The sequence below is a fragment of the Hyalella azteca genome, unplaced genomic scaffold (genome assembly GCF_000764305.2).
Source record: "Hyalella azteca isolate HAZT.00-mixed unplaced genomic scaffold, Hazt_2.0.2 contig4871, whole genome shotgun sequence".
In the NCBI taxonomy this organism is placed as follows: Eukaryota; Metazoa; Arthropoda; class Malacostraca; order Amphipoda; family Hyalellidae; genus Hyalella; species Hyalella azteca.
The window spans coordinates 6,428-16,673 of NW_025935081.1; the positions used below are offsets into that span (position 1 = coordinate 6,428).

At 39.4% G+C, this 10,246-nt stretch overlaps 1 long non-coding RNA gene across 1 annotated transcript; it reads left to right on the forward strand.

The window, feature by feature from the left end:
• The first annotated feature begins 705 nt into the window (after window positions 1-705).
• LOC108670072 lies at window positions 706-3,340 on the forward strand. The gene is made up of 4 exons (XR_007156661.1): window positions 706-826; window positions 1,310-1,494; window positions 1,835-1,928; window positions 2,970-3,340. It is a non-coding gene; the product is annotated as an uncharacterized LOC108670072 (long non-coding RNA).
• The last annotated feature ends 6,906 nt before the right edge of the window (window positions 3,341-10,246 follow it).

The window sequence follows — 10,246 nt, forward strand, 5'->3', positions numbered from 1 at the left end:
GCATTGGTTTGTCGGGGGGAGGGTTGGTTGTCGCGACAACGAAGTAGATGACGGACTTTCACAATTTTTTCGTTCAGTTTTCAAAATCCTTTTTCTGGGAACTAATATGGATATTTTCGCATAAATTTGAAATTTCACTATTTTTGGCGCATCAGTAATTATTTAACTTTAATAATATTAAAGGTTATAATATAGTAATATAAAACCTTTCGGCCGTAAAATAAAACCTTTAATTTGGTACATTGAACATTTCTAGAAAACTTTAAAAAAAAGTTCACTGTTGATTTCATAAAAAGGTCAGAGAATTATTCGGTTTGTGCGCGCTGTCAATATGTAACCTCTTATGCACAATATCATCGTTCGTATTTTGACACGACGTGTCCCATATCACATGGCCTGTTGAACGGCATCAAAACGGTGGATATAATATAAGTAATGCCTCGCACTCAGTGATCAGTTTGGGATAACTTTCGTTGTAATTCACAGTTTTTTATTCTCCTGTCGAACTTTCGATGAGTGTAGAACTAAGTCGTTCGCTGAAAACTCATGTTTCAGAGCTAATTCAGTCTCAATTGTGATTTTTTAAATAAACATTAAAAATTTCAAACTTCATCAAAATCTGATCTTGAAAAATTCCCCCTAAAATACTCAATCAAATTATCTAATACCATATGGCATTATCATTGGTTGTGTTATGCACTGAAAAGAGAAACATATCCACAGTTGGCTGCTCCATGACGCCACGAACTACACCCTGGACTCCGCAATGTGCTATTGGCATGTAGTGAACTCCTGTGGCGACTGGAGCACAAGTTGCAAGAATATGGTGAGAATAACAGTTGACGCAATCGATTCATGCACGAGCTTGGAGGAAGGAGAATTTCTCTTTAGCATTAGATGGGATTTTAAAATCGTTGTTGCTGCTGCCATAAAACATAGGTTTTCTCTCTACATTGACACAACTTTTGAGTTATCACCTACAAAATGAAGAATGCCATAAATCACTCAGGAAATGCCGAAAGGCTCAGTAAAATCCTAATACTTGCACTTTATTCACGAAAGAAATTATAGTTTTTGTCTGCCGTTTGAAGTAGAATATCTTCGCCTCAGATACGCCAGCAGTCCGCACAGCTTCAACAACGACTTTTACAATCTGTATGCGCGCAGGTGTCGTCGCTCAGATACACCGGCAGTTCGCACGGCCTCCACAACGACTATTAAATTCTGTATGTCCGCAGGTGTCGTCGGTCAGATACGCCGGCAGTCCGCACGGCCTCAACAACGACTATTAAATTCTGTATGCCCGCAGGTGTCGTCGCTCAGATACGCCGGCAGTCCGCACGGCCTCAACAACGACTATTACAATCTGTATGAAGGCACGTCCTACCGCGGATAGGAGTTCAGAGGCGATGAGGACGCCGCGCAATTGGGCGACTTGGATCTGGCCGTCTCGTCCCTGATAGTGACTGGCCAGGCCCCGTGGACCTTCTATTCGTGAGTCCCAGCAGCCGTCTGGTAATGGTGGTGATGATGATGGCAATTTAAACATAACAATGTTACTGAAAGTATTTAAAACTAATTCTCAATTATATCTCAAATTCGGCTAACGGTTCATTTCTTATCGTACTAAAACGCTTTATTCGCCTAATTATGATAAAAAAATAAATTATAAATGCAACTTCAATCAATTAATTCAAAGCTCTTCCTCAAACTCACATAAAAGGTTATTGCATTTGTCTGAAAACTTAAATTTTGTATAACTATAGAGAGAAGATACTTTGATTCGTACCATCCAACATTTTTTTCCAATTTTATTATAAATCCCAACTTCCAGAGGCCTGGACTTCACTCGCGCCACCGTCTGCGTGTACGCCGATCATACAACCACCAACGGCGGCATTGACCTCGACTACGCAAGCATCGCAAATGTGAGGTGACAGTCTTTCTGTTTCCGTGCAAAAGCGGACGTATATTTCAATAATTTATAAATTTGAATACATGATTATTAAATAGACCTGCTTTATATTCGTTGTCTGCTACTCTTCTTACGGCAACTTGACGGACGATGTGACCTTCGTTAGAACTATCCGAAATACCTCGGAAGATGAAAATCTCGTGAATTAATATCTAAATTACCCAAAGCAGAGTCAGCAATCTGTGGACAGTATGCAACAGTGGATGTAAACAAAACTTCACAGAAGCAATCACGAAAAAATAATTTGGTTCCAATTTGAAAAATATGAAGCTAAGTAACGAATACGGAATATTTAAATAATCAGTCTTATTGATAGTTAACTTGCTATGAGCAAAGATCATGCCATCTAACGCCAATATTCTTAACTATTTCCATTTCAGAATAATTTGTGGACTGAAATCAAAGAAAAAGTATATCATAAAATATTCAAGTTGAGCCAATTTAAACTTAATTATGCGATGATTAAATGTTATTTTTAATGATTTTTTACATTTTTAATGATTAATCGAAAGTGACATAAACAATTCAGACAGAAATTTTAATAAACCCACCACCGCAAAATTAGAGCATGGCAAAAGAAAATTGAAGTCAATATGCGCACCCGGTACTATAAATGAAGTGTGCTCCCGGATACTCACAAAGCTGGCAAAGAAAAGCCACAGGCTCCATCCTCAAGATTTAATCTCTGAAATAACAACTGGAGGTATATCGTCATTTACAACTTGACAATTCTTATATGTACATTGACGACGGCAGATTTTACATGCTCTCCTATTCAATTTGACGTGATATGTTTATTACTCTCAAAATATTTTATTAGTTTCCGCGGTTCAAGCCTATAAGTTGAAGTATATTAAGAGAAAATTTGGCTTGAAATTGTGAAGGTAGCCATGCTAATGAATGAGACTCATCGAATTAACCAAAAATTATAAAATACAGGTATTGGGATTGCATGAATCGTTAGTTCATCAGGCCCCTTATATTTGGCCCGCAGGTGAGCGAGCTCGGCCTGCCCGACAACTCCATCAGGTCCGTGGCGCGCGGCTGCTTCAGCGAGCGCGTGGTGGGCGCTGCGCCGCGCAGCCACGCCGGCGGAGAACACGTCCAGCAGGACGCTAACTGAACTGAGGTGCCTCTGTGCCTTGTACCAATACATGCATTTCCGGAATTAACAGATGTATATGCATACATTTTTCTCGTTTACTGCATGAAGAAGAGTGGCGTGTTCTTTGTACTCATCGAGACAGCATTTGTGTGACGATCTCGCTCCTTGCCCGTTATTTCTTTAAGGTGGCCTGTAGTTTGTTGTACAATGTCTTTTAGCTTTCCTTTTGTGACAATTCCTAAATAATACTGCTGAGAATAAATTAAAATATATATGTCAATCCAATACCCTTTTATTACCCATCGGCCAATACTTTCAGCATCATTTCTAAAGCTACCAACATAAGAAGTGTCACTTTTGTATAACTGAACAGAAGTGATCTAAATCATAGTTGATCATAATTGCAATGTCGCTAGATTCTAACGTGCTGACTACTAAATATTAACTCATTTGTCTTGTTCTTTGAGAACCGGAACGTTATGAATTAAAAGTAAATATTTATTTGTGCCCGCGTTGTGCCTCGTGTATGTGAGTGATTGAGGCTACTTGGGAGAATTATCTATTTGACTTTTGAGGATTTCGAAATTCACGATAGTTTCCTCATCCTCATCCCATTTATTACAATTTTTACCTGATGGAATCCCCTTTGTTGCCGGTAAGGGTTTCCCTTCGCACTTAAATGTTTCTGGGGAACCAGCATCGTTAATGGGAAGTACACGCAGTGACTTACGTATTGCTTAAGTACTGCTAAAGAAACGTAGCTTGTAACGGTGGTATTATTAAAACATTTCGGCTCAAAAATACGTCCAGCAGTTATTCATAACATATTACGCCAGCTCCGAGGTTGCGTAAATCGAGCCTTGCACAACTTTTGAGTGGGTTATCTAGTTACTAATAAAAGGACGAATAATTGTGGAAGATTTCTCAATATACCCAACAATTAATATATTTTCATCCCATTGGGTAACAAATTTTAAACGTGTTCATGCCAGAGACCAATTGGTTTTTTTCTTCTCGTTAGAAAATACAACCATATGTTAATATCTAAATTCTAAAGTTATTAGATCATGCTCATCAGTCAATTAATGCAGTTTATGAGCTGAGAAAAAAATCATTTGTATTTTAACATCATTTATAGTCAAAATTAGGAATTATTGGATGCAGTGGCTTTGCTTGCCTGCAAAGTCGTTGAGGAGGAATCTGGAGGCCAGCGTCATATGTTCTACAGCACCGACTGCAAGCTGCTATGTTGGGTGCAGGAGTGCCCTGCTTTTCGGCCTAATTTTTGCTTGTTGCACCGCACGATGAGTGTTAATAAAGGTGGGAAATCTAATGGACGCACCAGTTTTCTCTCTCCTTTATGAGACAGGGACTTATGTATCTCTAATAGGCAGGCAGTTTCGGTACGAGCAGTGTGGGAAATACAGAAGACGATTTCTCGCGTAAGCAAATTGTGATGCACAAATCCGTCTAAGGTAGTTGATTGTTATAGTCAAGTTTTACGGTAACGTATTTTAATATTAATGTGAGACAAAACAAAGATAGAAATTTTCATTTATAGGGAACTTATTTATGTAAAATGCTGTGATAATGCTATCAATTTATTATCGGCCTTACTAGATGTATTTTTTATTTTTTAGTATCAGTCGGACTTTTTTTATCGAAGTGTTTAGATGAATTTAGAGAACGAACTTCCTTTATTTGCCTATTTTTTCCAAAGAATATGTTCATGTCATCTTTTTTGCCTAGAAGTGTATGCTTACTGTAACTTCAGTCCAATCCTGGAAATTGTTACAAGCCAATACACTTTTAACTTCAGGTGAAGCTCGCTGTCCTGGGAGCCATTGCATCAAATCTACTGCATGTGCTGCATGTCCAGCTGTGTTGCCCATAACTTCAACAGTGAATAGCACCGCGAGAACTATGCACTCAATAATAAGAGCTTGTTCAGTGAAACTTGCTATGTGTAAACACCAGCTGCTCCAACATCGACGTAAACGCATTGCCAACCCACTCTGGGAACATTCAAGTTGTCATGGCAGTGCACAATGATGGAAACAACTATAAAGGTGACATATTCACTCGTCTTGATTCAGAGATTTAGGAATTCACGATAAAATAATTTATCAGGTCTGAAGGCACGTTTCCTGGTCAACAAATATCAATTTTTTAGATCGAAATTGTGCCTACAATGCATTGGCAAATGGTACGAAGTGCAATGTTAGGACATTTTCCTTGCAACGAATTCGAATAAAGTATGGAACGACTTACGCACGACTGTATGGAACGACTTACGCATCTTAAGAATTTATCTGAATTTTTTATCTTTTTATCTGTTCAATTCTTATATCTGTTCGTCTCTTTTTAACAGTAAGTTGATGGATTGCACAGCGGTAAAGCCAGGTGTGTCATGTGTGCAGATACATTCAGTACGGTGTTTTTGATAATATTTCCCTGTGGAATTACCTTTTCAGCCCATTTTAAATTTCTTGTCAGAGATGACTAATTTCATGCTTTGAGTAGTTAAGTACTCTTATTATAAATTTCAAAATAATTTACAGTTGCACCTTACCGTATTTCATCAGGTGATGTTCTGATCTTCTTTATCACTACAGATTCCAGAGCTAAGATTCTCAAGTAGTTTTGAGACGCTCATCATTTACAAATCTATACGATATGCTGTTATCCTCTATCTGGTGCCGTTGTAAAGACCACGAGTAAACTTGTACATGCCTTTTCAAAATAAGGAAGGGGTTACATCATCCTACCACATCATGTATTGTTCTCATATATTATATATAATAGTTTTTAAACAGTTGTCTTAAATTATGCCGTCTGCTGAAACTCCGTACGTTAAGCATCACATTGTAAGCAAAAATGTTATATAGTTTCAATGTTATTGGCACTTAGTGTTCTAATAAGCTGCCCAAACATATTTATATTTTTTTATTGTCAAAATTTGTTTACCCGTTCCTACTTTATAGCTCAGAATGACTCAATTAATAGTCGCTTTGTGATAGTGTCAGTGTGCGTTATTTTACAATTCCCCATTCCCTCCACAATCATTATATATAGCTCTACAAAGTGAGGGAACTATATATATAGTAGAGGGCGTGGGGATTTTTTTTAATCGGAAATCACGTTAGGCTATCCCAGGCCGGCGCGAATTTTGCGCAGCGGTTCTGTCAATCGCGGCAACCACGGTCGCGACAGCGCGGTTGCTGGCAGTGCTTGCCGGCCTGGTTGCTCGCGGCGAGGCAGCCAAACTTCAGCGTCAGGGTCGAGAAACGCTGAGAGCAATTTGCGCTGTTGTGGACAAGCCTGCTCTGTTGACCCCCTGTCGTTGCGCTGGGCGAGCGCTAGAGCAGATATTTTCTCCCACGGTTAGTTTCCAGGCTACGGCGATTTTTGACAGCAGGCTTGCAAGCTGCCCAGAGGCTGCCTTCTATAGCGGCTTATTTACGTTGTAAGACGTGGGAATGCTAGCAGCGTGGTATGAGTCCCTTGAGGTCTAACTCGGGCCAAACGTTTGGTTGTGCAAAACGCCCTAAAGTTTGATTAAGGCTCTGATTGAGCACCGCGAGCCCTCAAGAAGGCTCGGCTGGTGCCCTATGGGATTCTATCACTACGTTGATTCATAATAACTCCGCTCGTAAATTAAATATTAAGCTGACTTTTTCCCGCTTATTCAGTTATTTATTTACAATTTCTCTACAGTAATTCAATAACAGGAGCCTTGTCATTGAATTTCCTGTAAATTTTTCTACGCGAATCATTTATCGTAGGAAATAGTATCGTGAAAACCAGTGATGGGCCATAAACTCTACTATAAATTATCGTAGGATGAACAGTCTAATACTTTTACTTATACTATTGCAAGAAAAAATTGTTCCACTTGGCCTCCTCATATATACTTGAGCGAATTTTTTACCATGTATTTATTTGATTTATTTCAACATTTACTACATCAATATTGTATAATAATTTGAAATTCTCCCTCTTTTGGGAACGAGTTTCGTCGCGCAGCTTGAATCGAAACATTAGAGAAATATGTTCAATCTGGCCCCTGGGTGAGCCCTATGTATTCGTGAAATTATAGATAGACGGTAAATTAACGTTTTTCTTTTTTCACTGAGATGATTTTAGCTTCACCGAGACAAGGGTGAAGAGTAGCGATGAACTCGATTTAGTATTTTGCCGAATCAATGGTCAAGAATCGCGCCGCACTCGCGATACCACTTAAACGATAACGTACGTACAGCTAATTACGGCGAAACTCCCGCAATCAATATAAATAAATTTGGGCCTTAAGCTGGGGTAAATTAGCTTTAAGTGTAACATTGGCCCGAAGTTAAAAAGTTTTGCTTTGCAGTAGGGTGATCATTGCGAGTTATCAACCTAGNATTGCTTAAATTTAGCGCCGCTACCGCTACCGCTAGTGAAAATGTAGCGGCCGCTACATGTAGCGCGCTACTGCCCACCTCTGGCTGCTTCTTTCGAGCCAGCTTCAGTGGGCTGGACAATTGAGACTTCCCGCCCCATGTGGGTGATGATTAATTTAAGACCTTGAATAATTGAGACCTTCCGCCTCGCTGGCGATGTTATATTTTGGCCTCCGGTGCGAAATAGCTTGATAGCTGAATCGTTAGCAAATCATTATACTACTTCTACTACTACTACTTACAATTTTGACTAATTTCGCTCAGAATTGCGCTAACTTTGGCCCGTGCATTCGCACAAATCAAGATAACATCGACAAAGTTCCGAAAAATAAAAAGAAAATTTAAAGATTAAGATGATGTTGAGATGATATTAGAGTTTGATGGGCAAAGCGAAATATTTTCCGATCTGTAAGAAAAATTACAGGAATAATCAGACATTCAAGTTCCCAAATCTAATGATAAAGAATTACAAGTTGAGTTGGAATCCGAAGACTTGGCTGTTGATAACTTTGTGGTTGTTCAATATAACGGACAGATATGTATATACGCTGACAAATGGTCAGCGTTTCTGAAGTAGGACCTACAGTTGAAAGCACGGGAAAAGACCTAAGTTTTGGCTGTGGCCAGAAAAAATAAGTTTGTCTTATTTTTAAACGGCCCCTAACATTATAGTAATACTCGCAAATCCAGCTCGGCTCACTTTCAAACCTACCAAATCCGCCAGTGTATGGCGCCAAACAAGCCGAGCCGGGCAAAATTAAGGCAAGCCGAGCCATGGCTTCTACTGCTTGCTGTGGGGCTCGGCTCGGCAACATTCGGGTTCACCAGCATATTGAGCGGTATGATCAGACTAGTTAGTTTAGTTGCTATGCAGACGCCAATCTGCTTCTAATGATAGGTATAACTCGGCTCGGCCAACCATTCTCATTCTCTCAGGACACTACATAGTTATATAGAAAGAGGATTCTGACCAGAAGCTGATTTCGATCGGGAGGTCATGTACAACCAGAATAACATTAAGCGAGTGTATAACGTCTCTTGGGCATAAGCTATACATATGGTACCCTAATTCAGTCTGGGAAACACATTGATTAATCGAGAACTTTTTTGTCATCAAATGCATGTGCAGTTGATTTCCAATTAAAGGTATGTTATTGACAATGCTGTTATCTCAGCATGATTCGCGGTTATCTGAGTATGATAGCAGCTATCGATGCTTTCTTTTTCTGGTGAAATTATTCATGTATCTTGCCTTGAGTCTCATTCTGAAATCCTGCGCATTAAAACGTGGAGCAGAGAAGGTTGCATTTGAATCGATGTTGATTTTACCAACTATCTAAAACCGAGCCGGGCAAAATTAAGGCAAGCCGAGCCATGGCTTCTACTGCTTGCTGTGGGGCTCGGCTCGGCAACATTCGGGTTCACCAGCGTATTGAGCAGAATGATCAGACTAGTTAGTTTAGTTGCTATGCAGACGCCAATCTGCTTCCTATGATCGGTATAACTCGGCTCGGCCAACCCTTCTCATTCTCTCAGGACGCTACATAGTTAGAGAGAGGATTCTGACCAGAAGCTGATTTCGATCGGGAGGTCATGCATGCACAACCAGAAAACTTTAGGCGAGTGTGTAGCGACTCATGGGCAGAAGCTATACGTGGTACCCGAATTTAGTTAAGGGAAACAGATTGATTGATCGAGAATGGTCTGTCAACAATTGCATGTGCGGTGGATTTCCAATTGAAGGTATGTTATTGACATTTCGGTTATCTCAACATGATTCGCGGTTATCTGAGTATGATAGCAGATATCGATGCTTCCTTTTCTGGTGAAATTATTCATGTACCTTGCTTTGAGTCTCCTTGTAAAATCCTTCGCATTAAAACGTGAAGAAGAGAAGGTTTCATTTGAGGCGATGTTGATTTTACCAACTATCATATACCAACTACCTTTTCAACTAGACAGGCAGAGGTGGGCAGTAGCGCACTACATGTAGCGGCCGCTACTAGCGGCTGCTACATTTTCAGTAGTGGTAGCGGCGCAACATTTAAGGCAATGTAGCGGTAGCGGTAGCGCCCGCTACATATTTAAGTAGTGATACGAGGTTTTGCCGCTACAGTGCTACCGCTACATTTATAGATATAGGCTTTAGGTTTTACCAAATAGTATTTAATATTATTTAAAAACCAGCATGATACATACATAATATAAATTACAGAATAAGACTACGAAAGATTTCTGTGTAATGTTGTCAACCTCAGCCTGTTACTAATGTCAACCTGTTAGTTGTAACTCGTTAAGTTGTTACCAGTTACCACTTACAGGTATTTTTTTATGTTTCAGTTTGCTTACAGTTATTTCTACCCAGTTATTTTTATGTTTCACCTTCCCTATATGGATGTCTACTTTAATCTACTAATCGCAAAAATAATCCATATATATACAAATAAAATACTGAATTTCATATGTATATGTGGATAATTTTTGAGATTGGTAGATTAAAGTAGACATCCATGTAGGGAAGGTAAAACATAAAAATAACTGTAACTTTTATTTACTGTATCTAACCCCTGTCTCTTATACACATCTTAAACCCAAGAGNACATATTGGCGCGAGTCGTCAATGTCTCATCTTTCCCCTATATCCTATGTTACCCAAAAAACAGCTGTGAGTGATTAACCCTTTAAACCATTTCATCCGAAAAACAGGAGGCCGCACTGGCGCAC